The sequence below is a fragment of the Dromiciops gliroides genome, chromosome 1 (genome assembly GCF_019393635.1).
Source record: "Dromiciops gliroides isolate mDroGli1 chromosome 1, mDroGli1.pri, whole genome shotgun sequence".
Lineage (NCBI taxonomy): Eukaryota > Metazoa > Chordata > Mammalia > Microbiotheria > Microbiotheriidae > Dromiciops > Dromiciops gliroides.
Genome location: NC_057861.1, coordinates 352,341,565 through 352,367,938, shown reverse-complemented (window position 1 = coordinate 352,367,938; position 26,374 = coordinate 352,341,565).

Here is a 26,374-nt window from a genome sequence, read left to right as displayed (position 1 = left end):
ACATGCGCAGCAGGCGCACTGTACCTGGCAGGCAGTCTGACATGCGCAGCAGGCGGACTGTACCCGGCAGGCAGTCTGACATGCGCAGCAGGCAGACTGTTCATCTCCTCCCCAAAAGGGTGGTCCTTGAAAAACTGGCGTCTTTCAGTTATCCTAACCGACTGTTAAAAACTTTCATATTTTACCACAGCCTCCAGGTGCTAGGGGATTAAAAGCTTCTAGAGGGTGGGTCATTGCCTCCAGGCATGCAAAATTAAAGCAACAATTACTGTTAGAACTGGGAAAAGCTGCGGGAATCTCTTCAGGTTTCTCTGAAAAAGCATGGTTGGGAGAGGGAGAGATATTTCCTTGTGTGAGTAAGTTGCTGGCTCTTTTAACAAAAATAAAAAGAAAAATAGAAAATCCACAAAAACAAAGCATTAACATGATCTTATCTCCCATTTGTCTGGTTAAACAGACTAAAATCAAAAATAGGATAATTAGGGAGTTTAAAAGGTCCATTCGAAAAAATTTAAAGGGAAAACACAGCCAGTACACCAGTACTTAGCAGTTAAAGGGAGAGGGAGGGGAAATTTCTTACCCAACCAGAAGATCAGAAGAAGACTGAGGGTTAGCTTTCCTCTTCGTGGTCAGCCATCTGTTAAGGGTTAAAATTCTAGCTAAACTGTCTAAAATATCTAATGAGTGGTTGCCAATAAATTATAAGCTTTAGCAAGAGTTAGACTTTTAAGCATTTATTAAGGAGAATAAGAATTTGGTAAAGAGAGAGAAAAAGGCCTAGATTCCTATCTATTAAAGGGAGAGCACATTTCTAGCTCCCTTCTCCGCCAGAGTCCAGAGGAAAGAGAGCGAGACTGAGCGCCAGTCTCTTCCTTCCTCCTCCCACTAGCCCGCGTCACTTCCTGACTCCTGGTCTTGCCCTCAAAGACCTTCCCTTCATGGGCAGAACTCCTCTACAGTAAGTATCCAGCAGGTGGCGTTATTCCAATCGTTACAACACTCTGGTTAAAAAATCAACTCAAAAGTAAAAGTTGGGAAGGTGCACCTAGACAGTAATATTTTTTTCTGATAAAAGAAGTGAAGATTTCAGTGAACTGAAAGCTCAATATGAGATAATACTGATATCACAACCAAGAAAGCAAATGCATTCTTAGGCTTCATTAAAAAAAGCAGAGTGAGGAGGGGGGGCGCAGAGCCAAGATGGTGGAGAGGAAGCAGCAAGCTGCCTGAGCTCTCCTTCTGTTCCCTCAAAACGAACATTAAATCAAGCCTCTGGACGGATTCTGAAACTACAGAACCTGCAAAGAGACAGAGAGACACAGTCCTCCAACCAGAGATAATTTAGAAGACTTCAGGAAAAGGTCGGTCTGACTTGGGCAAAAGGGAGGCCCAGCGCAGGGCAGCAACCCAGCGCTGAGGGGGTCAGGGCAAGTCAGCAGGAGCTGCGGGCCACAGCCGAACAACTGAGGCCCCTGGAACCTGGTTCAAAAATCTGGTGGCCAAGAAGGACAGTGGAAAAACCTACCTGCACGGGCCGGGAGGGCGACGAACGGGTCAGGCGGGAACGGATGCCAGGAGCGGGCACCTGGCTAGCTGAGCGCACCCAGACAGGAAGTGCAGGGTGGGGGATCTCCACACACCATAAAGGCCTCAGAGTAAAAAGCCGGTCACACAGCACCTATACCCCTGCACAAGAAGCCCAAAACAGGGACTCTGGTGCCCCAAGAGCAGACCTCAACTTAAAAAATAAATAAATAAGCTGCAATAAAGAGTAAGAAGCAAAAAAGAGCCCTCTCTATTGAGAGCTTCTATATCAATAGGGAAGAAGCCAACACAAACTCAGATGAGGACAATACCCTCAAATTGCCTACACGTGAAGCCTCATGAGGGAAGGTGAATTGGTCTCAGGAACAAAAAGCCTTCCTGGAAGAGCTCAAAAAGGATTTTAAAAATCAATTGAGAGAGGTAGAAGAAAAAATGGGGAGAGAAATGAAAGCAAAACAAGAAAACTATGAGAAAAGAATCAGCAGCTTGGAAAAGGAAGCACAAAGATTGACTGGCCAAATGGAAAAAAAAGTGCATAATTTCACTGAAGAAAACAATACCTTAAAAAATTCAGTTGGCCAAATGGAAAAAAAGGTGCATAATCTCATTGAAGAAAACAATGCCTTAAAAAATTCATCTGGCCAAATGGAAAAAAAGGTGCATAATCTTACTGAAGAAAACAATGCTTTAAAAATTAAAATTGGACAGTTGGAAGATAAGGAATCCATGAGACACCAGGAATCAGTCAAGCAGAATCAAAAGAATGAAAAAATAGAAGAAAATGTGAAATACCTCATCGAGGAGAGACAATTTGAGAATCATTGGACTGCCTGAAAGCCATGACCAGAAAAAGAATCTAGACACCATATTCCAGGAAATTATTAAGGAGAACTGCCCTGATATCATAGAATCAGAGGATAAAATCATCACTGAAAGAATCCACCGATCACCTCCTGAAAGAAACCCCAAAAGGAAAACTCCAAGGAATATTGTAGCCAAATTCCAGAATTATCAGGTGAAGGAGAAAATACTCCAAGCAGTCAGAAAGAAGCAATTTAAATATCATGGAGCCACAGTCAGGATTGCTCAGGACCTGGCAGCTTCAACATTAAAGGACCGCAAGGCTTGGAATATGATATTCCGGAAGGCAAAGGAGCTTGGATTGCAGCCAAGTATCTATTACCCAGCAAAAATGTGCATTTTCTTTCAGGGGAAAAGATGGACATTTAATGACATTGGGGACTTTCAATCTTTCCTGGTGAAAAGACCAGAACTGAATAGAAAATTTGATCTCAACATACAAGACTCAAGAGAAGTTTAAAAAGGTAAACAGAGGAGGAGGAAAAAAAAAGGTTACCCTATTAGGTTAAACTGTTTATATCCCTACATGGGAAGATAATACTCATAGCTCTTAAGAACTGTAAATGTATTTGGGCAGAGAGAAGGACTTTACACAGAGGGTATAAATATAAATTGTCTTTGATGTGATGATACAAAAAAAATTTTAAGGGGTTAAAAAGGGAGTCTATGGGGAGGAGAGGAAAGGGGAGGTGGAAGGGGATGAATTATATCATATGAAGAGGTGAAAAAAAAACCTATTACAATAGAGGGAAAGAAGGAGGGGTGAACATTGTTTCAACCCTATTCTCATTAGATTTGATTCAAAGAGGGAATAACATATACATTCATTGGGATAAAGAAACTTAACTCATTCTTTAGGGAATCAAAAGGGGAAGGGAAAGGGGGGGACTGATAGAAGGGAGGACAAAAGCAAGGGAGAAAAGGGTAAAGAAAAGAGAGGGGGGGTGATAAAAAGGGAGGGCAGATTGGGGGGAGGCAGGGGTAAGAAGTAAAACATCAGTGAGGAGGAATAGGGTGAAAGAAGGGGGGGGAAAGTACAAAGGGGGTAAATAGAATGGAGGGGAATAGACAGTCAGTAATAATAACTGTGAATGTGAATGGGATGAACTCTGCTATAAAACGGAAGCAAATTGCAGAGTGGATTAAAAACCAGAATCCTACAATATTCTGTTTACAAGAAACACATTTGAAGCAGAGAGACACACACAGAGTAAAGGTAAAAGGCTGGAGTAGAATATATTATGCTTCAGCTAAAGTAAAAAAAGCAGGGGTAGCAATCCTTATCTCAGACAAAGTGCAGGCAAAAATAGATCTCATTAAAAGAGATAAGGAAGGAAATTACATCTTACTTAAAGGTACTATAGATAATGAAGTAATATCAATATTAAATATGTATGCGCCAAGTGGTATAGCATCCAAGTTCTTAGAGGAGAAGTTAAATGAGTTACAAGAGGAATTAGACAGTAATACTATACTAGTGGGGGATCTGAATCTCCCCCTCTCAGAATTAGATAAATCTAGCCAAAAAATAAATAAGAAAGAAGTGAAAGAGGTGAATAGATTACCAGAAAAGTTAGACATGATAGATGTCTGGAGAAAATTGAATGGGGATAGAAAGGAATATACCTTTTTCTCAGCAGTACATGGCACATTTTCAAAAATCGACCATGTATTAGGGCACAAAAACATCATAGTTAAATGTAGAAAGGCAGAAATAGTAAATGCATCCTTTTCAGATCATGATGCAATAAAAATTACATGTAAGAAAGAGCCAGGGAAAAGTAGAATGAAAATCAATTGGAAACTAAATAATTTCATTCTAAAGAATGGGCTAAACAAGAAATCATAGAAACAATCAATAACTATATCCAAGAAAATGACAATAATGAGACAACATACCAAAATCTATGGGATGCAGCCAAAGCAGTGCTTAGGGGAAAATTTATAGCTCTAAATGCTTACATGAATAAAAAAGAGAAAGAGGAGATTAATGAATTGGGCATGCAACTTAAAAAGCTAGAAAAAGAACAAATTAGAAATCCCCAATTAGATACTAAATTAGAGATCCTGAAAATCAAAGGAGAAATTAATAAGATTGAAAGAAAAAAAACTATAGAATTAATCAATAAAACTAAGAGCTGGTTTTATGAAAAAACCAATAAAATAGATAAAATATTGGTTAATTTGATTAAAAAAAAAGAAAGAAGAAAACCAAATTACCAGTATCAAAAACGAAAAGGGGGATGTTACCACCAATGAAGTGGAAATTAAATCAATAATTAGGAATTATTTTGCCCAACTGTATGCCAATAAATTTAACAATCTAAATGAAGTGGATGAATATTTACAAAAATACAAACTGCCCAGGTTAACTGAAGAAGAAATAAAATCCTTAAATAAACCCATATTAGAAAAAGAAATTGAACAAGCCATTAATGAACTCCCTAAGAAAAAATCTCCAGGGCCAGATGGGTTTACAGGTGAATTTTACCAAACATTTAAAGAACAATTAATTCCAATATTATACAAATTATTTGGAAAAATAGGTGAAGAAGGAGTTCTACCAAATTCGTTTTATGACACAAATGTGGTGGTGATACCAAAACCAGGCAAAGCAAAAACAGAGAAAGAAAATTATAGACCAATTTCCCTAATGAATATTGATGCTAAAATCTTAAATAAGATATTAGCAAGGAGATTACAGCAAGTGATCACCAGGATAATACACTATGACCAGGTGGGATTTATACCAGGAATGCAGGGCTGTTTCAACATTAGGAAAACTATTAACATAATCAACCACATCAATAAGAAAACCAACCAAAATCATATGATTATCTCAATAGATGCAGAGAAAGCTTTTGACAAAGTACAACACCCATTCCTAATAAAAACACTGGAGAGTTTAGGAATAGGGGGAGCTTTCCTTAAAAAAATAAACAGTATCTACCTAAAGCCATCAGCAAGTATTATATGCAATGGAGATAAATTAGAGGCCTTCCCAATATGATCAGGGGTGAAACAGGGATGTCCATTATCACCCCTATTATTTAATATTGTCCTAGAAATGTTAGCTTTAGCAATCAGAGAAGAGAAAGGAATTAAAGGAATTAGAATAGGCAAGGAGGAAACAAAACTATCACTCTTTGCAGATGATATGATGGTATACTTAAGGAATCCTCGAGAATCAACTCAAAAATTACTTGAAACAATTAACAACTTTAGCAAAGTAGCAGGATATAAAATAAATCCACATAAATCATCAGCATTTCTATACATGACCAACAAAGTCCAGCAGCAAGAGATAGAAAGAGAAATTCCATTTAAAGTAACAGTAGATAATATAAAATACTTGGGAGTCTACTTGCCAAGGCAAACCCAGGAACGCTATGAACACAACTACCAAACACTCTTTACACAAATCAAATCAGATCTAAATAATTGGAAAGATATCAACTGCTCATGGATAGGCAGAGCTAATATAGTAAAAATGACAATACTGCCTAAATTAATTTACTTATTCAGTGCCATACCAATCAGACTATCTAAAAATTATTTTATAGAGCTAGAAAGAATAATAACAAAATTCATCTGGAAAAACAAAAAATCAAGAATATCCAGGGAAATAATGAAAAAAAATTCACAGGAAGGTGGGTTAGCAGTACCAAACCTGGAGCTCTACTATAAAGTGGCAGTCATCAAAACTATCTGGTACTGGCTAAAAAATAGAGTGGTAGATCAATGGAATAGGCTAGGCTCAGGAAATGCAGTAGCAAATGACACTAGTAATGCAGTATTTGATAAATCCAAAGACTCCAGCCTCTGGGATAGGAACTCAGTATTTGACAAAAACTCCTGGGAAAACTGGAAGATAGTATGGCAGAAATTAGGCATAGACCAACATCTTACACCTTATACTAAAATGAGGTCAAAATGGATACACGATTTAGACATAAGAGGTGATACCATAGGTAAATTAGGAGAGAAAGGAATAGTCTACCTATCAGATCTTTGGAAAGGAAAACAGTTTTTGACCAAACAAGAGATAGAGTATATTATAAAATGCAAAATGGATGATTTTGATTACATTAAATTAAAAAATTTTTGTACAAACAGAAGCAATGCATCCAAAATTAGAAGGGAGGCAGAAAGCTGGGAAATAATTTTCAGGCCAGTACTTCTGATAAAGGCCTCATCTCTAAAATATATAGGGAACTAAATCAAATTTATAAGAACCCAAGTCATTCCCCAGTTGAGAAATGGTCAAAGGATATGAACAGGCAGTTTTCTGATGAAGAAACCAAAGCTATCTATTCCCATATGAAAAAATGCTCTAAATCTCTAATGATTAGAGAGATGCAAATAAAAACAACTCTGAGGTACCACCTGACACCTATCAGATTGGCTAAAATGACAAAAAAGGAAAATAATAAATGTTGGAGAAGCTGTGGGAAAATTGGAACACTAATCCATTGTTGGTGGAGCTGTGAACTGATCCAACCATTCTGGAGAGCAATTTGGAATTATGCCCAAAGGGCGATAAAGCTGTGCATACCCTTTGACCCAGCAATACCACTTTTGGGTCTTTTTCCAAAAGAGATCATGGAAGGGGGAAAGGGACCCACATGTACAGACATATTTATAGCTGCTCTTTACGTGGTGGCAAAGAATTGGAAGTTGAGGGGGTGCCCATCAATTGGGGAATGGCTGGACAAGTTGTGGTATATGAATACAATGTAATACTATTGTGCTATAAGAAACGATGAGCAGGAGGAGTTCAGAGAAACCTGGAGGGTCTTGCGTGGGCTGATTATGAGTGAGATGAGGAGAACTAGAAGAACATTGTACACAGTAACATCAACATTGAGTGTTGATCTACTGTGATGGACTATATTCTTCTCACCAATGCAATGGCACAGAAGAGTTCCAGGGAACTTGTGATGGAAGAGGATCTCCAAATCCAGGAAAAAAAAAAAAAGAACTGTGGAGTATAGATGCTAAATGAACCATACTATTTCTTTTGTTTTTGTTGCTGTTGTCTTTTTTCTATTTTGAGGTTTTCCATCATTGCTCTGATTTTTTTCTCTTATAACATGACTAATGCAGAAATAGGATTAATGTTATTATGTGTGTGTGTGTGTGTATATATATATATATATATATATATATATATAACCTATATCAGATTACCTGCTGTCTAGGGGAGGGGCGAGGGAGGAGAGGGAGGGAGAAAAATCTGAAATTGTAAAGCTTGTATAAACAAAGATTGAGAACTATCTTTACATGTAATGGAAAAAAATAAAATACTTTATTAATTAAAAAAAATTTTTTTTAAAAAGCAGAGTGTTTAGGATTTGTGAGATTGTGGTACCCATGTACTCTGCTTATGTCAGTCCATATCCAGAGTACTGTATCTGGTTCTGGACATCATACAGGGAAGACATTGATATGATGGAGAAAATGCAGACAAAGGTAACTAGGATCATGAATGACTTCCTGATCATGCCATATTTTTGGGGTGGGTCTGGGACCAGTACCATGTTCAGATTCAATTTTGAAGCAAATGAGGAACTTATAAGTGATTGGACAATTAAAGGGAGGTTTACTTTGCCCAACACAGCAAGGATATATGATCCTCCTCATCTCCATATGGAAATTTATCAAGTCATCAGAGCAGAATATGGTGACTTTTGTGATCTTTAGACATCCACCAAGTAGAAGGGCCTCAACTTCATGTAGGTGGGACTTTTTATTTGCTCACGTGACCAAGAAGTTACATGGAAGGAGGCAGAGGTCCATCAGATCCTGGGAAGAGTAATCCTTGTCATATGGAAACAAGAACACTGTCCTATTATATAACATGAAGATCAGGTTAAGGATGCTTAGCTTGGAGAAGATTGTGCACTCAGAGGAGAGTAGAAGAGTATCCTTTAGGTAATTGAAAGGCTGTCAGATGGAAGAAGGATTACACTTGTTTTCCTGACCCCCAGAGGGCAGAGCTAAGCAACAATGAGTTGAAGTCTCAGAGGGGCAGATTTAGGCTCAGTGTAAGGAATAACTTCCATACAATTAGAGCTGTGCAAAAGTACAAGAGTGGGGCTGACACTTTGTGTAGCTCTGCCTCACTCAAATCCAATTCAAGAGCAAGTCAGGACGTTATCCTCATGATGTCATTGGTCCTCTTCAAGAATGAAGGACAAAAAAATGAAGGACAAACAACAACAATCCAAAAATACGATGGGATACCCAGAAGAGGTCTTTAAGTAAATTCTGGGTGACCACTTGTCAGGTATTTTGTATGGATTAGACTAAATGACCTCTGATGTCCTTCTGGGCTCAGGGTTTCTGTGAGTAATGGGCTTTAAGACACCACAGATGATTCTCTCTTGTAGCAGTAGCTTGGAGTATTCTTAGGCTTTAAAAGAAGTTTGTCTCTAGTATTCTGAGGAATAGAAAGAAGATATGGCTTGTTCCCAGTGGGACCAATGAAACTTCCAATTACAATTGCTATCAGCAGGTCAGTAAGCTGATTAAAGATTGGTTGATTCTCTGTAACCCATTATTGCCCAGTCTTATGTCAGTTGCTGACATAAAACTCACACCCCCTCCCCCTCCCCCCACAACATTCTAGCTCCCTGTAAGGGCAGGCTTATAGGTACTGGTAGGAGAAAAGGCACCGCCAAAACTCATGCCTGAGAGGATGACTTGGATGAGGAGAATGAGGATTTGGTGCTGTCTACTCTGTAGATCCCAGGAATCCAAAAATGTCTACCACACTCTGTACCACAGCTTGTACTGGAAGGTGAAGGGAAATGTGTTCAAGAATAAGCAGATTCTTGTGGAGAATGTTCATAAACCGAAGGTAGATCAGATCCACAAGAATTTCATAGGCTGAGCAGGCTGAGGCTTCCAGGTCCAAGACTAAGAAAATCTGCAGGTACAGGCTAAGAAAGAGGAGATCACTGTGTGACCCTGGGCAAGTCACTTAACTCTCAATGCTCTGGAAAAAAAAGAAAGAGAAGGTCATCAAAGCTCTGTCCATGGAGAAGGAGACCAAGAAATAATGGTTCCTCTGACCCCATCTTATCTCTATGTAGTATGAAACAGTCAATAAAACCAAATTCTGGAGATGTTATGGCCACTTATCTTTTTATCCCCACCTTATTGTCATTTCTAACTTATCCATTGAATTACTTTGGTGTAAACATGGATTCCTGATATTTAACCTTCAACTTGCAACAAAAATTTGCTTATGGTTATTGGACCTGCTTAGCTATGACTGTATTTCAGCTCTTCATAGGTACTAAATGAGGAAGGGAAAAAAGAGAACCAAGAACAAGAAAGTTACCCACAGTGATTGGAAATGAAAAGAAGAGCTAAGAAAATGTGGAGACTTCTTCCAGGTCCCCCAGAGGTGATTGTCATTTAGGCATAATGTCAGATAACTTAGGACAAAATATGGCTTCCAGTCACCATGGTGCTTTCTCTGTAGCACACATCTTAGCTTCCTTGAATCTCTCCATCATCTTATTATCCCATAAAATCCTTGTGCTTGGTTTGTAGTTGATTACTCTGAGGCTGTAAGTACAAGTCCTTAGTTCAAAAGATATAACTGAGTTAAGAGGAAACTTGATAGACCAGACTTTCCATAGCCCATTGTCCCATTAGTGCTGACTAGAGAGAGGAAAGGCGAGCAGTCTGTATAAAAAAATTGAGATTTTTGCAAGAGAATCTGTACTCACACATTTGGATGATATTAAAAGAATCTATATTGGATAAAGGGTATTATGTTGGGAGAATGTTCTATTAAAGACAAGAGTAATTTTCTGTAAGTTGGAAAATGAGCATTAGCAGGTTTTACTAAAGTGGGAAAACTTTGAGTGTGGGTCCAACTGGGAATGATATGCCTGTCATTTGTTTATTCTTTTTTAAAAATTTTTTTAGAGTTTAGACTTTTAAGCATTTATTTATTTATTTATTTATTTATTCATTCATTCATTTATCTATCTATCTATCTATCTATCTGTCTGTCTGTCTGTCTGTCTGTCTGTCTGTCTATTTATTTATTTATTTTTAGTGAGGCAATTGGGGTTAAGTGACTTGCCCAGGGCCACACAGCTAGTAAGTGTTGTGTTCGAGGCCAGATTTGAACTCAAGTACTCCTGACTCCAGGGCTGGTGCTCTGTCCACTAAGCCACCTAGCTGCCCTGATATGCCTGTCATTTGAAACGCAACTGACTTGGTTTCTGAGATGTGTATCACTAAAGGGTTGGCCACCAGGTAATACTTTTCTTCCTTTCCCTTTCCCTTCTTTTGTTTTTCTTTGCTTTGCCCTCCTTTTCTTTTCCTTCCATTCCTTATCTCTCTCTCTCTCTGTCTCTTTGACTTACAACCCTAGTCTTTCTATGATTTCCTATGGTTCCCCACTATGCTTTTCTATTTATTTCATATAGAATTGACTACCAGATTTATATTTTGTACCTTTCCTCTGTTAATCATTTCCTATTTATCTTTTACATAGCTTGCTTTGCATATATTTGTGTGTTGTCTCCTTCATTAGATTGTAAGCTACTTGAGGGCATATACTGTCTTTTGCCTCTTTTTGTATTATCTAGCACTTAACACAGTTCTTGGCATATAGTAGACACTTGAATGTTTATTGAGTAGTTGAATTTATGATAAATTAAGTACTTGAAGAAAGATATCACTTAAAAGCTTAATTACTAATTCCTTGGTAAGACTCCCTTCCTGCCCTCATTTTGAGGTCAGTTTTTATTTCATTCTATTTCAATTAATTGAGAGAGTTCTTTGATCAGAATAACATTTTCTTTATGTTAGAGACCAGAATTTTGGGATATCTCTCTTGGGCACAGAATTATACCCATAAATTTCCAATCTATTGCAATGTTTGTTTCACACTCAGCATGAAAACATTTGCTAAATATTTAATTTAAATGGTGAATTTTTAAACAATGAATTTTGGGAGTTGCTATTAATTACCACCATTATTTATTTAAAGAGTACTCTAGATATCTGAGATGCTTTAAAAGAGGTCAAATGTCACTACAAAGGATCAAGGACAAAATTGCTCCTATTTTCCCGAGATTATGCTCTGAATATGCAGAAAGTCTTTCAAGGTAAAATTTCACAGAGAAAGAGGGTGTTCAAAGGAAGGAATAGCTATAACTATGGTATGTCCTGGTAGAGCTAGTTTGGGTGAATTTTTAGAATATTTAGCTGTGTTCAGGTCAGGGAAGACTATTGTTTCTGAAAAGTAGGAAATCTTTTTTCTTAGCTCCTTGAACACTACTGTGCAATTAATGTCTTATAGGAGGTAATATCTCATTTAGAAGTATAGGAAAGATCTCAAAGGTCATGTAGTCCATTACGTTCATGTCACAGATCAGGAAATAGAAGCCTTATGGAGGTAAAGTAACTTGTCCAAGATCACATAGACAGTAAGCATGAAGAGAGGGATTTGAAACTAGATCCACTGACTTAAAAGTCAGTGCTCTTTCCATTGCATCGCCTCAACAAAAGCTTTCTGAGGATAGAAATCTTGTTGGGAGTCTTTTTGTGTGTTTGTTTTCCAATCTCTCCTCCACTAACTCTTGAAGTCTGTCCAAATGAATGTTTGTTGTCTCCATGGCATCTAGTAGAGGGGAAGAGATTTAAGATGCATAAGAGAGAGGGGACAATTGAGTAGAGACATTCCGGGAAGATGGCAGCATAGTTCAGAAATTTCTAGGCTCTCCGAATATGACAATTGACAGAACAAGAAGAGATGATATCAAAGGCTTAGCCTTGGCAAGGAGGAAGGCTTCCTCTTCTGAGATAAGAAGAGAGGAGGAAGAGATGAGTAAGGACTTAGATTTAGAGGGGTGCAAAAGTAGAATAGTTTCAGTTGAAAAAGTAGTCTTTTCCTGAGAGTAATATGGTAGGGGGCAGAAATGGCAAGAAAGAGGAGCTTTGGAATATGTTATTGTTTGTCCTTCATTCTGGAAGAGCACCTTGACATCAGGAGGTGATGTCATGACTTGCAGTGAATTGGATTTAAGTGAGGGAATGCTGTGCAAAGTCACTAGCCTCACTCTCTCTTCTGGAGCCCTCTGGATCCAGTGGCAAGATATACATTAGGATGACTGGAGATGGCCCTGGATGTTTTGAGACAATTAAGTGATTTTCCCAGGGTCACATAGCTAGTGTCAAGTGTCTGAAGCCAGATTTGAACTCAGGTCCTCCTGACTCTAAGGCCAGTACTCTATCCACTGCATCACCTAGCTGCCCCTAGCTTTGGAATAGCCACTGTGGGGATGGTGATTGTTTATGTAGGATGAATAAAAGATAGCAGTGAAGCAGTGAGAGAATACTTAAGGTTAGCCGCATCAATTTGTGGCAGATTCAGTTTGCAAGTTTTCAGGATGCCTTCTGGAAGTCTTGAGCTGCTTCAAAGCAGGGAGAGATAAGGAATGAAAAGAATAATGGCAGTGGGCACAAAGTGAAAGGGATAAATATGTAAGGAATCTGAAAGGAAGAAATGACAAGATTTGGTGAAGAATTAAACACGGACTGGTGGAAAGAGCTATCAGTCATCAAGTGCCTTGGTTCAAATCCTGGGTCTGTCACATGCTATTTGTGACCTTGGACAAGTCTCTTAATCAACTTGGACCCCAGTTTCCTCATCTGTGAGCAAATTAAACTACATGGCCACTCGGGTCCCTTCTTGCTTTAGATCTATGAGTCTAAGAGTCAGAGATGAACAAGGGTATTTCCTGTAGTGAAGTCAGCCTTAGGGCTGATAGATATTTGTGTAACATTGAATAACCTGGCCCCCACTGCCTAAAGACCAGGTATGTAACAGAAAGCCCCTTTATATTTGCATCTGCTAAATGGAAACAACCATGCTTACCATCTAATTTGTAATGCAGTTGTAGAGAATTGCCAGTTACTTCTACTAAAGCACTTGAAACCAAGAAGTAGTTTATTTATTTTGAATACAATAAAATCACACAAACAAGATGCTTCCCACATCCTAATAACTCTATCCTTTCCTAGCAAGATGGCTGCTGCAAAGGAAAAAAGAAAAACCAGTCAGTCATTTTATTTTCCCATACCAATTCGAACTTATTCCTGGGGAGAAATATTCAGCTTGTGAACTAATAATTTTCTGGGCGAAGCAAATGGCAGGAGTCCTCATTTCAACAAATATCCTCTCTCTATAGTGGATTTCTTTTGGTCTAGAAAAGCTTCCTGTAACTCCATGGCTTTGATGCTATGGGAAAAAGCTTCTTTGAAATGCTTTTAACTTTTTCAAAAAAGTAACCTGTTGGGATACATTTTCTCATGCTGAGAAATCAGGGTTGGCTCAAATATCCACAGTGGCCTAGGCAAGATCGGGAGCAGACTATATCCTTCAAGCAGTCTAGGAAAAAGGCCAGATGCAAAGCTGCAGGGAGGGTGACATTTGCAGTCTTAAGCCCCCCAGATAAAAGAAAAGCATTGTTGGATTGCTGTGGTACCAGGGTATGTGGACACCATATGTCACTCCAGGCAGTGGAACAGGTTTGATCAAGATGGGAGGGGAATGGGTGTCCAGCTGTTCTACCCAGTTAAAAGCACCAGGTCTCTGACAACTACTTTAGATCCAGGCAAGTGAAGGATGAAGTCCAGGGTAGTTATGGAAGGAGGGAACAGATATGTTGATTGATCAAGTAGGCAAGGGGTCAAATTGAGGAGAGGTCACTTAAAACAGGAAGGATTGGGTAGGCATTGTAGGTATAACTTTTCAGGGTCCCTACCATAGGCAAGGCAAAATAAGACAAGAAGCATTTATTAAGCTTTTACTATATGTCAGGTACTATGCCAAATACTGAAAGAGCTTACACTCTGACATGGGAAAATGGCATTTAAGAGGGAACTGAAAAGGGGCTGGATTAATTGGTGGTGGAAAGGAAGACACTCATACCATGATGTTGGAGTCCAAAAAGTAAGAGGTAAAAGCAGGAGGGGAATGAAGTTTGGGAGGCTTAGGGGCCTCATGAAACAGAGTTCTGGAGAGGAAGTCATCAATGGAAGAAGGGGCTGGCATGAGGGAAGGATGTTTCAGGGTAGGGGGGGCCTGGGTGCTAAGGGAAGTTTCAAGGTGGGATATCACCACTAAAGGATGGTGTCTAAGGCTGGGAATTCAGTAGCAGAGTCACAAATAAAGGAAGTCAGAATCATAAAGGTAAACAGTAATGATATAATAATAATTAGCATTTATATAGCACCTACTATTTGCCAGGCACTGGGCTGAGTGCTTTCCAATTATTATACCATTTGATCTTCACAGCAACTCTGGGAGGTAGGTGCTATTATTATCATTTCCATTTTACTTATGAGGAAACTGAAGCAAAGTGATTAGGATTGGCCAATAGTTCTAGGACAAAGGTTGTTCCATGTCTTATTCTGTAGCATGGAGTCAGCTTGATGTTCATGGTACTGAGGCCTTAGATGTTGGATGGTGCCAGAAGGAGATGAAAGATCAGCAACTTGCTCTGGAATAAAGAACACTGAATGTGAAGTCAGTATGTGTGGATTGTAATTTCAGTTCTGTTCTTTATACCTCTGTGACCTTAAGCAGGCCACTCTGTTTCTTCAAGCCTCACTTTTATCATCTGTAAAATCCAGAGCCATCTCTTCTAGCTTTAAATCCTGTGATTCTACAGATGAGCCCAACCCTTGGTTGAATCAGAAGCAAGGTCTTTAGGGTCCTGGGATTACCAGAAAGCTGTCTTATTTTGCTTCCGAATGTATAAACTAGGTCTAGAGAAAGGTACGATTGCAGAGAGAAAGCTGGCCTTTGGCCTTGCCAAATCCCTTTTCTGAGTGCCTATCCCATTTCTGATATTCCTCCTCTGGCTCACCCCAGGTTCCGATCTGTTTTTTCACAACTGTTTTTTTCAGATGTTAACTAATCCCTGATCATCTGAATAGCTCAAGGCAGTATTTCCCAACCACTGAACCCTCCACTGTCATCTATGCAAAGCAGGTTTTTACCAAGCTGAACACCATTTACTACCAAAGGTCTTTATGAATGTAACCTCTCCAGCAGACTTCCAGGGATTAATGAGATAATTCCTTCCCTTGGGGGGAGTCTCAGCCCTTTTGATTCTACATCAATGTCATGTCTAGCATACATCCCACTTCTATCCTGCAGTGAACCTTCCCTTGTAATGAAGTAATAGTTAAGCAAAACTAACCAATCCAGTGATTGTTTCTGACAACGTGTACCACATTTCACACCCATAGTTGCCTAACCCTTCATCTGAAGAAAAGATGCGCATTTTTCATCTCATTTTGGGGAGCGAGATTGACAATTCTAATTATACAGCATTTGTTTTCATTTTTAATATTCTTTTTGCATTAATTGTGTGTTATTTTTCTGCTTCTGCTTATTTCACTTTGCATACATCTTCCCATGTTTCTATGAATTCCTCAGATTTGTAATTTTTTAGAGTGTAATAATTTTCCATTACATTTACATACTAAAATTTATTCAGTCATTCCTGAATTAATAGATGTTCATGTTCTTTCTTCCTTCCTTTATTTCCTTCTCTTCCTTCTTTCTTCCCTTCCTTTCCTTTCTTCTATTTTTTTAACATGAAGAATATTGCTATTAAGATTTTATTACATAGTAATTTTTTTTTTTTTGCCTTTGACATTCTTAGAATGTGTACCCTTTCAGTAGAATCTTTGGATCAAAGGTTTCCTCATTTTCAAAACCATTATACTCTAAAAAAACTCATCTCCATAAATCATAGATTTAGAGTTTGAAGGGTTCTGAGGGATCACCTAATCCAATTCCTTCATTTTACAGGTGAGGAAACTGTGATGGAGAGAGAGAGAGAGGGGGGGGGGGAGAGGGGAGAGGGGAGAGGGGAGAGGGGAAAGGTTTCCTTATCCTTCTGGGACAATTCTGGTCATGTAAGGGCCAAATTTAGTATCGGGAGAGTTAATTGGTCAACTTGCCGTAATATTGGGGTAAGAAAGGAGATTAACAGCATCTTTTTAAAAAAAAACAAAACAGGTTTTATTAATGGGAAGAAATCTACAACACAGGTGAAGTTAATAGCTCTTGGGACAATGAAAAAAGGAGATAGACAAACTCACCACCAGACCAGCGTGTGTGTATGTGTATGTGTGTGTGTGTGTGTGTGTGTCTGTCTGTCTGTCTATCTGTCTCTCTCTCTCTCTCTCTTTCTCTCTCTCTCTCTCTCCCCCCCTCTCCACCTCCCTCCCTCCCATGTGTAGGAATGCCCTCTCCTCCCTTCTCTCTCCCAGAAGCCCCCTCTCCCACAGGAGACAGGGCTGTTCACACACACAGCCCCAAGCTAATAGGCTGACAGCCCTGATTGACAGAACTAACAGGCAGCTCTACAAATGCAAGCCAGCCAGCTTCCAGACACCAAAGACCACCTGACTTGTCCTTACCAGGATTCTCCTCACGGCGGGGTTTCCCTACAGTATAATTTGGCCAGGCTCATGTAGGAGTGCGGGTGTCCAGCATGAATTCAGCATGCACGGGTACATGCAGGGGTTTCTAATTTTAGCCAAAAATGGGGTCATAGAAACCCCAAATCACAATGAATTCCTTACAGTCATTATAATTATATGGTATCCTGGAGGTTTTTTGTTTGTTTGTTTCCATTTACATTGCTTACTTCATGATGATGATTCATATAAGTCTTCCCATGTGTCTCTGAATTTTTCATTATCATCATTTTTAATGGTGTAGTAATATTTCATTATAAGGTTTTTTTTAGTCATTTGCCAATTGATAAGGGTTGGTTCCTTACTAATATGAAAAGTGCTGTTATGAATGTTTTGGTATATATGAAATTTTTTCTATTGTTGATCTGGTGGTGGTGGTACTAATATACCTAACTTAGCAGTGCGATCTCTGAATCAAAGGGTGTGGATACTTTTTTCACTCGTTAGTATAATTCCAAATTGTTTTATGGAATAGTTGGGCCAATTCACAAAACTACCAATAGTGTATTGGTGTGCCAGTATTCTTACAGCTCCTCCAGTGTTAATATTTTCATCTTTTTCCATCTTTTCTAATTTGCTGTGCATGATGTAAAATTTTAGAGACATTTTGAGCCGTGGATTTTGTTTAATCACTTTAAAAGATTTTTTAAAAAGATTTTTATTAATATCATACTCACTTATGCAAATGCAAAACCTTCCTATCTTAATAATGTTTAAGTTTACTATGGCAAAAAAAATCCAAGACTGGCCATTTTTTTTGGTGATGATGCTCTTTAAATTGAGTCAGACTGGTCCTTGGAGGACAGACGTTTCTCTTGCTCTTTGCTTTTCCATTTTGGTACGGTGTCTGTCCAGAGTGTAGATTGGCCAAGCACAGCCTTTGAGAAAATAGAATCACTAGCATGGCACAATGAGAAACCAGGGTAGGACTTCTCTGGAGGGGTATTTAACCTTGATCCACTTACATTTAAAATAGTATTGAAAAGTACATTTAATTTAAAACTGAATTGATTTAATTAACCGATTATGAGGACGGGAACTAGGTTGGTATCCGTGTGAGTGTAGAAAATAGGATGGAAATGAGAAATATTGATGTAGAGTTGGCGAACTTTGACATCTGCTTGGATACAATTTAGAGGGAGTCAAGCATTAGGTGACTGTTAAGTGAAAGTCACTGTGGTAGGAGCCAAGGATACATAGAAACCTATCACATCCTGCTGACTGCTCTGCTTACTTCTAAATTAGGCCAGATTTGTCCAAAGAAACAAATTGTATAGAAATTAAACTTTCTGAGACTACAAAGGATACATTTGGAAATTCTGCCTTGATTGTTGTGTTTAATGCTTTAGCTACAGGTAATTTCAAGCACCTGACTGTATAACTATCTCTACCAGAACCTGCCATAGTTACAGGTTTTCCTTCCCTTGAACAGCTACTTTCTCTGTGGGACTCTACCTTAGTAGACAGAGAATAGGACCAATTTTGTCTTCAATCCTTTGCAGTGACATTTGACCTCTTTTAAAGCATCTTAGATGTTGAGTGCTCTTTAAATAGATAATGATAGTAATTAATAGCAACTCCCAAGATTCATTGTTTAAAAATTCACCATTTAAATTAAATATTTAGCAAGATATGCATGTAGTATATGATGAAAATGAATACTCATGATTGTTACCCTGGGATATTCAGAGATTCTGAAGTCTTAAAAAAGTGAAAAAAGTGAAAAGACTAACGACCATATCACAGAATGGTTATAGGACTTAAAACCATATCATGTGAGGATCAATGGAAGGAACTGCCCAGAGAAGAGAAGGCTTAATGAACACATGATTACTATCTTTAAGTATTTGAGGTTCTGTTCCACAGAAGAGGTATTAGATTTGTTTGGTTTGATTTTAGGGAAGAAGTAAGACTGGGTGGAAATTATAAGGAAGCAGATTTTGTCTTTATATAAAAAATAATTTCTTAATAATTGGAGAGTTTAGAAACTAGAAATAGGCTGTCATACTGATGAAGGAGGTTAAAAGGGTTAACAGATAACCTATCAATAGTAGCTATCAATAGTACCTAAAAGGGGTTAACAGACAAACCTAAGACAAACCTAAGACCTGAGCTATAATTTAGATCTGAGCTCCAAGAGAGGCTATAACTTATAGACCCCAGCTCCGAAAAGGATTAATGGATAACTTAAAACATGGGAAACAAGTCAGAGCCTAGGCTCTTGTTACCCACATTAATCAGCACTCATAACAAGAACATAAAGAGGCAGGTCATAGAGACCTTAACTATAACAATGATACACAGACAGGGCATAGAAATTCTAACTGATAAATGAAAATATTTTGAAACTAGCCATGGGAATGAAAAGGTGACATGAGCAGAAAAGGCCAAATTTGTCCCTAAATTCACTTTATGACATGTGAACCCCCAAAACACACCTCCACGGAAAAAGGTACCTGTCTTGGGGGTTGGCTCAAGCCCCCAGGAACTCCAAATGAGGATAAGCCCTCCCCTGTACTTACCTAAGGTGGAGATTATTTATAATGAGACTGATAATCAATTTATCCATACTATAAATATAACTTTTTTCTTTCCCTATTTGAGAGATACCTTTCCACTTTTCTGGTTCTCTCCCTGTGTTTACTCACAGTATTGCAAGAAAAACTTGGGAGACTGAGCTACCAAGTCTTATAATTCTTTTGGGATCACTCACAATCAATTTGACCCTAAATACATCCCACATCAATATGAAATAGGTTCCTATGACTGTTGATGTTCAAGCAGAAGCAGGGTGATCACTTTCTGGGGATGCAGTAGAGGAGATTCATGCTTTAGATATAAGCCTTAGCTTATCCAGGAATCTTGGGCCATCCTATCAAACAATACAGAACCTCTTAGAGGCTGTCTATTCTAGACCATAAAGGCAGGGAGTCACTATTTCCTAAGACAGCTCATTCCACATTTTGGATAGTTCTAATTAGGACATTTTTCTTTGTAAGCTCCTAGCTTAGCTGTCTGGGGCTGAGCAGAACAAGTTTGATTTCTCTTCCACATTACATCCTTTCAAACACTTGAATACAACTATCCCATTCCCCTTAAATATCTTCTTTTCCAGGCTAAATATCTCTAGGGACTTAATGACTCCCGAGATCTGCTATGATTCTAGAATTCTGAGATTCTATGCTTATTGTCATGTTCTCTATCTGTTGTTGTTCAGTCACGTCTAACTCTTCATGACTCCATTTGGTGCTTTCTTGGCAAAGATACTGCAGTGGTTTGCCATTTCCTTCTCCAACTCATTTTTTGGTTTTTTTATTTTGGCAGGGCAATGAGGGTTAAGTGACTTGCCCAGGGTCACCACACAGCTAGTAAGTGTGCGTCTGAGGCCGGATTTGAACTCAGGTCCTTCTGAATCCAGGGCCAGTGCTTTATCTACTCTGACACCTAGCTGCCCCCTCCAACTCATTTTTACAGTTGAAGAACCTGTGGCAAATAGGGTTAAGTGGCTTGTTCAGGGTCACACAGCTGGTAAGTGTCTGAGGCCAGATTTGAACTCAGAAAGAAGAATCTTCCTGACTCTAGGCCCTGTGTCCTCAAAAGAAGAATAATATATTTTATAAATATTTTCAATGGTGGTTGAAACAAACAGTTTTAACCTTCAGTTAAATGGAAAATTCAATTAAACAGAACACAGAATTCAAAGAAAATTCTTCTTAGCCACATTTTGAGTGAACATATTTCAGTATATGACAATCCTTGAAATCTATTTGAACACTTTCTGTCAGTATACTGAATACACTTGATTCAAATCAGTTAAATGGATTTGTGGCAGGATTTAAATAATACTCTCTTGTTCTAGAGCTCCATTTCTCCCTGTCAAAAATATTGATCTGTTTTCTGTGTCACTACAGGGCAAGTGTGGGAAATATTCCTTCAACTGTTGAGAATATTATTTGAATCTCTGGACTGGAAGTACAAATATGAGATATAACACAGGGCTCCAGCTGTGGCAGACACATTTTTATACTCAGATTGCAATGTCTTTATTTAGGTTTTATTTTTGTTAAGTACCTTTCATAAATTTTTAAGTGATTTTACATAGTTGTTTACAAGTCAAAATTTGAAAGGAAAAATCAAAATCATCCAGAAACAGGCTGCTACTTTGAAGACGTTTCTTAACTCACAGCCGTACCTGGACTTCAAAACCATTAACCCTACTTACAAAAGAAACTTTAAGAAAATCTCCATTAGGAAAAAAGAACCCAAGTGCACATTTAGTCCTTTAAATATTTAATATTATACTAGAATGTATGCTTTCATTGGCATTTTCTGAGGACAAATTTCTTTGGCAATCAACTAAAGAAACTCAATTTAAGAAGAGACCAATTGACTTGTAAAAATGAATAAAATAGATAAAAACTTTTTGTTGTTATTGCTGCTTATACGGGAAAAATAAAGATCAGCTAAATACCTTAGACCTTGAACCAAGACTCATAGGTCTAACAAAATTGCTGAAAGTAATACTTAGGAGAATCTATTCTTTAGTCTTTTTTCCAACTAAGACTGCTAAGCTCTTCATCATAGAAGTGCTGAGATTTGAAGGGGCTTTACAGTTTATCTAGTCCAACACTCTCATTCTACAGATGAAGAAACTGAGTCCCAGGTATCTTAGGGAGCAGAGTCGGGATGAGAGCCCACATCTCCTGATATCCATGCCAGTGTTCTTTTTATTATACTACACCATGTTTAACTCTTTCTTTGTCCTCCAAGGTGACTTTTTTGGGAGAGAAAATGTTTCCTCAATTCTCAGTTCTCATGTTTATCTACTTCCCCCTCAGAACTGAGGATAACACTGACAAAAAAGCAGTATAAAACTGCTGTCTGAAATTGGTCGGGTCTGTTTCCAATTTTGCTATGCTATATACAACTGGTGTTTAATAAGAGCATTAAAAAATTCAGTACTTTTAGTGTATATCTGTGGTTTGCCCACTTGAGTGGTTACCATTACTTTGAAGCATTTACAGCAGGTAGATATTTCTGATTTGCTTCAAACTATTTGGTTCTTTGTGGTACCAGAATATGAAGGAGCATTGTTTGCTTTGTGGCCCTTAGCTCAAACTGATCACTGTGATGATTTCAAATAAGGCTAGTCTATGACTCTATGTGGCCTGGTCTATCTCTGTCATTCAGAGCAGTCACATCACATTGCCTTAGGTGTTAATACTATCAATAATTGGCAATTGAACTAGGGAAAGCTAGGTGGTGCAGTGGATAGGGTGCCAGCCCTGGATTCAAGAGGACCTGAGTTTAGGTTGGGCCTCAGACACTTGACAGTGTGACCCTGGGCAAGTCACTTAACCCTCATTGCCACCCCCCCCCTCCATTGTCAAGTTACAGAATGTGATTGGCTAGAGTGTCTTCAGAATTCTTGCCAGGCCTTTACAACTCCCAGAGTGATCTCTTAGGTAGCCTTCAGCTGCTTCATACTGGAGCTTTGCTATGTCCTTGAACATGGAATGTCCACTGTATATTATCCTGGTTGACATTCCCCTACTTTACCTTTATGCTGCATACTATAGTCTATAGGTCCGAGTCTGAGAAAGCTGGTATTCTTTTGGTTTGTGTTATTGTGTTTTGGTGGGCACATCTTTTTGAGTTGGTGTTCCAAGCTTATTGCACTTGAGCTTCTGCACAGTATTTGTACATAGTACTACTTGCTATTGTTCAGTTGTTTCAGTCGTGTCTGACTCTTCCTGACTCCATTTCGAGTTTTCTTGGCAAAGATACTGTAGTGGTTTGCCATTTCCTCCTCCAGCTCATTCTATAGATGAAGAAACTGAGGCAAACAGGATTAAGTGATTTACCTAGGACAGCTAGAAAGTGTCGAAGGGCAGATTTGAACTCAGGTCTTCCTGAATGTAGGCAGAACTCTATCCACTGAGCCACTTAGTTGTCCTAAAGTACATATAGTACAGTGGATACTTAATAAATATTTGTTGAACTGAGGTAAGAAATTTATTTACTGGACTTAAGATAGTAGACATCTGGTATAAACACAGGTGTATATACTTCATTTTATACAATAGTTGGGTTTGATTACTATTGGTTGAAAGCCCAACACACCTTGCTGGGTACTTGCTAGGATTTCAAAGGAGTGTGAGTAGATCTTCTGCCCTGTGGTAGCTTACAGCTTAGTTGGGGGTACCTACTATGGGGCTTGCTTGGAACATAGACATTTTTTTTAGTGAGGCAATTGGGGTTAAGTGACTTGCCCAGGGTCACAAGCTAGTAATTGTTAAGTGTCTGAGGCCGGATTTGAACTCAGGTACTCCTGACTCCAGGGCCAGTGTTCTATCCACTGTGCCACCTAGCCACCTCCACATAGACACTTTTAAATGCTTATTGAATGATTTGGGAGACAAGATATCAAGACATAAAAAGATAACTAATAACACACGACTATATGATTGTGTAAAATCATAGGTCTGCACATTAAGTATTATAATAGTTCAGAGGAAGAAGAAATCAGTGAGGGCCAAGAGGATCAGAGAAGGCTTTGTGAAGCTTCATGGATATCTACCTTGTCATTGTAGGATGGATAGAATTAAGACAGGAAAAAGAAGGTCAGGGAGAACATTCTAGGGAAGACCAACAGCATAAATTTAACTACTAGTGGCAACTAGGTCTGATCATCCCCAGTGGTTACAAATCTCAACCTATACCAGAGAATGCTCTTGGGGGCAACACCAGACTCCCTCTATTGGGCTCGGAGGGTTGGATTCTGTCCCCTTGCTTTCCTCTTTTTGTGGTGTGTGGGGAGAGGGGAGCAGTGGGAAAGCAAAGGCTGATCTCCTCAGGCTGTCTTACACTCTAAGGATCTCTGCTCTTCTTCCCTCTTGCATTTCAATGGAGTTTAATTATACAAGCTTGGAATAATTGTAAACTTCTTTGATTTAGACCACAGAAAAAGATATAAAACCAAAAACATTAAACACTTAGTGCAGACTGGCTGCTGGCATTCCCCCTCAGACAGGGCAACCCACACCCTTTGTCTGTAAATGAGCAAAACCAAACAAATGTTAAATGTTAAAAAAAGGGCAACAAACTGCAGTTTGAATGCTCAGCATAAAATCTCTTTGAAGACAGGCTGGCTTCTAGTCCAGAGGTGGCCCAACACTTTATTCTGACCCATCCAATTTCTGCATATATTTGCTACTGGCTCAGCTGAACATTTCTGACTTCAGGGTACACATTGCCAGTGATTCCACCTCATTCCTTATGCACAGCTTCTTCTTTTTCCTCTCTCCACAGCTATATTTACTTCTCTGCTCTGTTAGAGAGGTACAGGAAGGAGGAAGGAATGGGGAAGGATCCGCCTTACATTAGCAACAGCAGGGAAGGAAATGGGAATACACACACAAGGCTTATTTGGGAGATGAATAGATCAATTTGATGGTAGCAGAGAGTTTGTATAATAAAATTGGGAAAATAAAGTGGGCCCTGGAATGCCAGGTGAAAGAATTTGAAAAATGTAAACTGAAGTGATATAAATTGGTTTATATTTTGAATGAATTAGGAAAGCTCAATATTTTAAAGTAATCCTTAGGTGAGACTGTTTAAAACGAAGAAGCCATATGTAATGCAAATCATCACTCTTGAAATTTTGTATCCTTAGATTTTTACTTATTGCATTTTTTTTCCTGGAATTAAGTCATTCATTCTTGTTCTATAATTTCCATTTTTTACTACCTGGTAATAGCAACATTGAAAATAAGTGTAAGAAGATAAAGAGAAGATTGTTCTTGTTATTTTTCAGCCATGTCCAATTATTTAAGACCCTATTTGGAGTTTTCTTGGCAAAATATGAGAGTGTTTTGCCATTTCCTTCTCCAGATCATTTTACAGATGAGGACACAGAAGTTTGAGTGACTGACCTAGGGTCACACAGCTAGAAAGTGTCTGAGGCTGTATTTGAACTCAGGTCTTTCTGACCTCAATCAAGTCCAGCACTCTATCCACTGCACTCTTATCTGCCCTTAAAGAGAAAATAGAGAAATATGTAAAGGAAAAGAGGCTGAGCTATTCTGTAATACTTGAAGAAAAAAATATTTTCTTTGTGTTTTAATAGATTTGGGGATCCCCACCTTTTATGAAAATGTTTCCAGTATAAGTGTTATGAAGAGAACTATATGATCATTTAATAGTGATTTATATGATAAAATGATATATTTGTAATGTACTCTGTAAACGTTAAAGCCCAGTCTAAATGCTAGCTATTATTATTGTGTGCAGGATATGCACTCTAAATAATACTAAAAGCTCCTTATGGATAGATATTGAATATAGAATCCGAGGGTGTGAATGAAGAATGAAAAATTTCGCAACTTTCCTTAGACTTAATTTTTAGATAGATTGGGTCATGGTGGAGTGAATGGAGTGCTAAACTCTAAGTTAGAAAGATGTGGACTCAAATGTTGCCTCTGACAGTTGTTAGCTGTGTGACCCTGTGTAAATAATTCAGTCTCTCCAAGACTCACCTTCATTACTGTAAAATGAGTGGGGTGGATCAGATAAACTCTAAAGTCTCTTCCTGGTCTACATCTATGATCCTGAGATTTTGGGTTCCAACTAATAAGATGAGCTGAGCCTACACTCTTTAATAGAGGAGAATGGCATGATTCCTGTCCTGTGATCTAAGGAACTTGAAGCAAGGATATGTGATTTCTTTATGAGTGTGTCTTAAATACAACTGTTTGTAACTATAGAGAAAACTTAGAGGTTAAGTGACTTACCTATGGTCATACAGGATCAGTTTACTATCATTTTAGCTAAAAAGAAGAAGCTCACTTTTTTTTTTGTTTGAGGCAATTGTGGTTAAGTGACTTGCCCAGGGTCACACAGCTAGTATTAAGTGTCCGAGGCCAGATTTGAACTCAGGTCCTCCTGACTCCAGAGCCCATGCTCTATCCACTGTGCCACCTAGCTGCCCCAAAGAAGCTCATTTTTAAAGACTATGGAATAAGGATCTAGGTTGGCTAAATTTATTGATTGAAAGATAGAGAGAAGAGTGCTGCCCTGTGAGAGAGATTGGTGCATATTTATAAGTGACTTAATTTTCATGGTGGGGCAAAGTATGGACTGGCAAACTAGAAAGGTAATTGGCAAACTACAGAGGTGATTGATTATGAACTATTAAAGATGAAACTACTGCTCAAATAACAAGGTGTCAATTTGTGGGGACTAAAAGCAGCCCAAGAGACCAATCTAGAAGTCATATATAGTTACCCATTCAACATCATGACTACCCCCGTTGTGGTTTTGATATATCATGGGTTGTCGTAAGAAATTAAATGGGAATTTTTGGGAGTTTTGTGGAAGCTGCAGACAACATGTGAAGGCCAGATGACACAGAAAAAATATTTTTACTTAACATTGA